Here is a 6,996-nt window from a genome sequence, read left to right as displayed (position 1 = left end):
ACCATGGCAGCCACAGTGTGTGCATTCGATGATGCGGCCCACTTCCAGCTTGCTTTTGGGAACCCGGCAAATGCAGTTTGTCCCAAAATTGGTGTCCCATGTTTGAATGCACTGCAGACAGCATAGGTTTTCATAGCCTTGCTTTTTCCATTTTGCAGTCAGGTTTTTGTCTGCATAGCCTTCTTTGATACAGTATTCATATAATTCTCTGCTTATCGCTTTCCGCTTGTAAAAGAGGTCAAAGATATAACGGGCTTTCTGGTGATGGATCCTGAAAATGGGCCACAGAGATTCCACTTTCCTCTTTCCCGCATGAGGTTCTGTTTCAGCTTCTCTCATCTTTTGATCTAATTCATCCAGTGTTGGCTCAATCAACTCCCAGCCATCTGGGGGGGCTTTCCGGCTTCTTTTGACTTTAGGCATTCCCCCCACCACAAGATAATTTGCAAAAATCTAAAGACCCGTACCTGGGGTAGCCGACTACACTATTGATGGCATCGGCTCAGGTGTCCTATGTGTAGATCTTTGAGGAATCTCCACACTGTTTTCCACAGTGGCTGGACCAATTTACATTCCCACCAGCAGTGTAGGAGAGTTCCCTTTCACCACACCCCTGCCAGCAATTACCATTTTTGTTTTTTTTTTTTTTTTGGTGTTTGGTGTTTTTTTTTTTTTTTTTTTTTTTTTTTTTAATCTTAGTCATTCCGACCGGGATTAGGTGGTATCTCATTGTGGTTTTGATCTACATCTCCCTCATAATGAGGGATGTTGAGCATTTTTTCATATGCCTTTTGGCTCTTTGTATGTCTTCCTTAGAAAGTGATTTTTTCAATTCATTTTCCCATCTTTAATGGGGTGATCATCTTTTTTTAGGTAAGCAGCTTGAGTTTCCTGTGTATTCTGGTTATCAGTTATTCCTTATCTGAAGCATAGTTTACAAAAATATTCTCTCATTCTGAAAGCTGTCAATTCATGCTAATTTCTATATCTTTTGCCATGTAGAAGCTTCTTAATCTGATGTAATCCCGCTTGTCTACTTTGGGATTATTGACTGTGTTTTGGGGGTCTTATTTAAGAAGTCTTTGCCTACCCCACTGTCTTCCAGAGTTTCCCCAGTGTTTTCCAGCAGCAGTTTTACAGTTTGAGGTCTTAGGTTTAGATCTTTGATCCATGTTGAGTTAATTTTTGTCAATGGTTAGAGGTACAGATTCATATTCATCTTTCTGCAGGTAGATACCAGTTTTTTCAGTGGTTTTCCTTTTTCCACTGGATTGACTGGTATCCTTTGTTAAAGATGAGTTGACTGTGGGACCAGTATAATGGCTATGTCGCTGGACTCCCATGGAGTCGACTGTGGTTCAACCGCGATCAACCACGTGGGAGTCCAGCGACATAACCATTACACTAACTGCTGGTCCCCGTATCTTATACTTTTTGTGGCAATGATAAATGGAATTACTTTATTCAGTTCTATCTCAGTTTACCTTCTGTTTGTATATAGACATGATATAGTTTTCTATATGTTGATTTTGTATCCTGTGGGTCAGCCCTAAACTGATTTTCCTGCCTTAGTCTCCTGAGTATGTGAATTATTAGCCACCTTACCCAGCTTTTGCCTTTTTTTGAGTTACATTCTTCCCCTGGAGTGTTGTCTTTTCGTTACTCTTGATGTTCGTTGTTAGCTAAGTCTCTTACGCTGTGGCATGTGATAGAAATAAATATTTGTCAGGAAGTATGCTGTTTCCATGTTTGTGGGTGGCAGTGTCTTTATACAAGAGCTAGTTTCCACCATGCATTCCACTTTTGTTCCTACCTTTGTTTCTAAAACATTTGTGTTTACTAGCATGAAGAGAATTTTCCAGGCACTCAATGACTCACACTAGGTTATAACCACAGGGTAGGTAGTGTGGAGTAGTGACAAGAGCCCCAATTTTTTGGAAGAAAAACACAGATTTACATTGTGAGCCTGCCATTTTCTTGCTGTGGACTCTTGTCAATATATTCACTTCACTTTCTGAGCCTTGGTTTTCTCACTTGGAAGATGTTTCATTTTCTACAGAGGTGGTTATTTACCATATGCATATGTCCATCTTTAGAATCAGTCTCCACTCAAAACTATCAATGACAAATCTCCTTGGTTGATAGAATTATAAAATTACAGTTGGGAGGAGCATATAATGTGTAATCTTGGAAGACTGAGGTCATAATTAGCTAGGGCAAACTGACTTGATTTCCTTCAGCCTCAGTTTCCTTAGGTGTAAAATGGGAGCCACATTACTATCTCCAATAATTATAAGACAGAATACATGAACTAATTTAATCTTGTAACAATTCTGTGAAGATACTAATATGAATCCTGATGTGCAGAAAGAGGAACAGGAAGAAAACAGGATTTGAAACTTGGCAGCCTGGTTCTTGGGCATAAGTTCTTAATATTGGGTGGTCAGAAAAGTCCTGATTTTTCTACATTTTTTTCTATGTAAAAATGTGTTATGACTTTTTTTAACAACCCAATAATTATACAATAGCTCCCCCTAGAACTGTGTTAAGATTTAATTAAGAAAAAATATATAAAGCCCTTTACAGGGTAGGTTTATAGTGTTTGCTTTCCTGTGAAGAATATTTTGAAAAGTGTGACTCACATTCACAAACATTGGAATCACTTAGGATGGAGGGAGAAGGGGAGAGGAATGGATTTGTCTTAAATGTTGATTCTTAGGCTCTGACCTGAATTTACTGATTCTGGGAATTCTATATTTTTTATACATGCTTCCTAGCTGATTTGGGGTACAGTAAAACTTGAGAGACTACCTTAGAATCAGTTCAGCTCAAGTTGGTAACAGTTCAGAAATCCTATATGGCAATTACTCCATGCTCCATAAAAGTTCCCAGGATAGTGGACATATTGCACTTCCTCTTTTCCAAGGCAAGTTTTTTTTTTTTTGAGTTTGTATTACAATAAATACCTTTTAACTGAACAGAAGAAAACAAAGAGCACTTCACCTTATTATGTTTCCATGTGACTATTAGCCTTCCTAGTCACTTAGCATAGGAAAGTAACTGGAAGGACATTGAGGGACCTAGAGATCAGGTATGCTGACAACTCTGGCAAATGCACCATGGTCTTCAGGGTGAGCAGCAACCTAAGGAGGAGGTCTTCAAGATGATGTCTCTCCCAGCCCAGTGACAGGAAGCCTTCAGGATGCAGGCAGATGATAACATTGTCAGGAAGATGATCAAAGCATGTCCAAACAAGAACTAGAACACAGAAATGGTGAATAAGGTGATTGTTCATTGGGGAAAGGGTCCATGCAATCAGTATGGGGTTACTAACAATTTTAGCGAACACTAACACAACTAAGTTACTAACTCAAGGTTCTTGCAATTTTCCCTTAGTAGGGATAGGATTCACGCTCCACATAATGCACTTTAGAGATATTTAATGAGTGAATAAAAATGGTGGCCAGGTGGTTCTAGTCATGGAGATTGCAAGGCAGGGAACATTTTCTCCATTCAGTCATAAAAATATTTAAGGAAAGCCTTTCCTTTTCCAGCCCAAACATTCTGAGTTTTTTCAGCTGTCCAGCATAGGAGCATAGGATTTGGTTTCTGGACCTTTTTCCAACTGGCAAGAATTTTCGTCAGATGCTCTGGTTTGTCAATATCCCTTTTACAATGTGGTGCCCAGAGCTGAACACAGGGTGCTGATGTGGCATGAACTCGCTGAATGTAGCAGCCTCGCTAGCTTTCTTGTTCGATGTGTTACACTACTGCTAATAGCCATCTCAAACCATTTCCTAATTAGGCAGCTGTACATCGTAAATAATTCACTTCAACGAAGGCAGCCTAAGATCATATTAGCTTTCCTAGCAGCCAACTCATGCACTTGGCTCATATTAAAATTTCTGTCAGTAAAATCCCTGAAGCTTTGTCACATAAAGTAATTCCAAACTAAGACAAATTTGGCTCATATTTGTGCAGTTGAGTGTTTGAACCTAACTGTAGGATTTTACATTTATCTCTGCTAAATTGCATCTTGTTAGTTTTGGCCTAGTTGTCAAGCCCATAGAGATATTTTTTAATTCTACTTCTGTCATCCAACATATCTAGCTAACCCTTCCATTCTTGTGCCATTTAAAAATATTACCAAGATATTTATACTCTCAACCAAGCTTCTAATAATAAATATTTAATAGTAATTGAATCGTGGCTTTTCTCTGAGATCTCCCTTCAAAATGACATTATTGTATATGTCAATTTTCTCTTCGGCATCTACTATAGACCAAATGTCATGCTACGTCTTAGGGAAAAAATATAAACTTGGCCTAGTTCTTGTTCGCAAAGAAATTCATAGCCTAATAATGAAGATTAATAAATTAGTAGACAAATGTAATATTGTGTGATAATAGCTGCAGTAGAGGATAGACGAGGGAGAGTGGTGGAATCAGAACCGTCATACAGTAATCATAGGATGATGACAGTTGATTTGTAGTCACGTAGAACTAGAGAGTTTAGAAACATTAGTCTCTTGTAGTTTCAATCTTATGAACTCTTCTTATCAGTCTTATGTGACACTTTAAACGTGACCACTACTGTGTTTTCATTAACTGTTAGGTTGAAGGCTTAGTTATGAAGGCCCCCCAAATAAATATTTTTTGACATTTCTCCCTTTTTTGGTAACTTCTCTGTACATCCCCCACCCCCTCAATTCTGCTCCTGTACCCACGACTAAGGATCCCTCCCTCAGTCACAGGTGGCAACAATTAGCTCTGTTACCATTTCAAAGTACAGTTGTGTTTGTGTATGTGTTTTGAATGCTAGTGGCTGTGGGGTCCCACCCTACCGTCTTATTTAGCCCACACTGAGTTACAATGCCAAAGCTAGTTTAGAGTAGTTCTCCTTGGGTCTCCCACACAAAACAAAGAAGAGGGAAAGCTTGCTGCTGCTCCTCGACCACTCAATATCATTCAAGCAAAAAGCCTTGCTCTGGAATTCCATGGAGAACACAAGATGATTTTTGTGTATGCAAATCACTTCTGAGTTAGTTTGGAAAAAGATTATGTATTTACTTATTTATCACCATAAAATGAGGTGAGAGAGATTTGGAGAAATACTCAGGTAGAAAGTGGGCTCATTCAGTATATACAACTTGGACTATTTCTAGTCATTCCACACGCTAAGAGAAAGAGAGAGAAATCCTTCTGTGGACTGAAAACTGGTGCTAGGGGGTGTCAAGGCCAACTAAGTCTGATTTAATCTCGTCAAACAGCTCATTACAAAAAATCTTATCTTTTCCCTTTTGCCTTTAAGTTTTCTTCTCAGATTTCTATTCAATTTGCTAGTTTGGGGGACAGAGTAGATTAAAAGTTTGCTTCTCAGGTTTGATGGACCTAGGCTTGCAGGCCACATCTTTGTAGCTATGGGAACTGAATGAGTCACAACTTCCCTAGGTTTCAGTTTTCTTGACAGCTTCTTCCTTACTGGGTTGTAGGGAGGAGTAAAAAATGCATGAAAAATGCTCAGTGTAGGATAGCACACTGTACAAAGAAACTGCCCAACACACGTGAGCTATTTTGTTGTTGATATTAAGATGACGTTCTGAGGAGGCCCAGCCATGGTGGTGCATGCTGGACACTGCTTCTTGTCAGGCTGAGACACCACATGGGAGGCCGGGGTTTGATTCTGGCTCACCCCCAAAACCTTGGAGTAGTGGTATGTGCCTGTAGTCCCAGCTACTCTGGTGGGTGAGGCAGGATGATTGTAAGCTTCTGGCTAGTGTGGATAACATAGCAAGATCCTGTCTAAGGAGCCAGATGTGGTGACATACACCTGTGTTCCCAGCTACTTAGGAAGCTCAAGCAGGAGAATTGCAAAACATCACACACTCACACAGCCACAACCAGTAAAAAAAAAAAAAAAGGAAAAAAAGATAATGCTCAAACAAATAAAAACGAAATCATTAGATTCTCATAAATGGTACTACTACAACTTTAAAATATGTTTAATAATGTTTGAGGGATATTGTTTTTCAAGTCATTGACATATTGAAGCAGATGATTTTTCTTTTCCCATTTTGGAGTGGTGAGGGTACAATGTTGTACATTATAGAATTTAGCAGCTTTCCTGCTCTCTACCCACTGGATGCCAGTAACACCTTTCTCCCAGCTGTGGCAACCAAAAATGTCTTCAGACATTGCCAAATGTCCCTTATGGGGCAATTAGCCCCATAAGTGGCGAAGAACCACTATTGTAAGCAAAGAATAATCATGTTACCTTCTTCAGCCCTAATATCACATAGTTCTCCTTACCTTTCCTGAGAAATATGAAACTGAGTTTAAAGAAACTGCTCTGGCTTTGGTGGACTAGATCCCTATAACCTTTAAGTATGAGCAGAAATGAGATTTTTTTTTTTTAGTGAAATTTTTGCTATAGGTCATGTGCACTCACTTGAGAGACAGAGAGATAGAAAGCGAGCAATCACCCGCCAGGGAGGATGGCCATGCCGCAATCCCTTCTCCTCCAGTCTCCTCTTGGGATTTTTGGGCACGGACACACACACAGCCTAAGAGTTAAGCTGCCGGGTCTGGGACTCAAACCTTAGTCAACTAAGTGGGAGTCCAGTGACATTAACTAGTATGCTATCTGCTGGTCCCAGGATGAATGTTTTTAAATTGCTGACAATGTACCTATATGAAACAAAAACCATGTTCCAGTGAGCTTCCTCTGTAATTCTGGAGTGGGGACTAATGGTGCATTGTATTTGCATATTATTCTACTTGCTACTTTTGATCCAGCACTGAATTCTGTGTGAGGAAAAAAGGAATTTTCATTACAATAAATGCCATTTTCAATAAATATTCCTTGAGCTCATTAGAGGCAAAATATTGAATTAGGGGTACTAAGGGGCAGAAAAATGATCGTTACATAAAATAACTGTGCTAATTGGCAAGAGTACTTCAAGAACATTTCTCTACTCTTCAGATACTTTGACTCTTT

The 6,996-nt window shown here is 39.4% G+C and overlaps 1 pseudogene; it reads right to left on the bottom strand.

The window, feature by feature from the left end:
• The window catches only part of LOC102486821 (protein BUD31 homolog pseudogene), a 5,079-nt pseudogene extending 4,615 nt beyond the window's left edge, over positions 1-464 (bottom strand).
• Between the last annotated feature and the right edge of the window lie 6,532 nt (positions 465-6,996).

Source organism: Tupaia chinensis, unplaced genomic scaffold, assembly GCF_000334495.1.
Source record: "Tupaia chinensis unplaced genomic scaffold, TupChi_1.0 Scaffold000168_1, whole genome shotgun sequence".
NCBI lineage: Eukaryota > Metazoa > Chordata > Mammalia > Scandentia > Tupaiidae > Tupaia > Tupaia belangeri.
The sequence above is the reverse complement of the archived record's forward strand: the minus strand, read 5'-3'. Positions and strand labels throughout refer to the sequence as shown.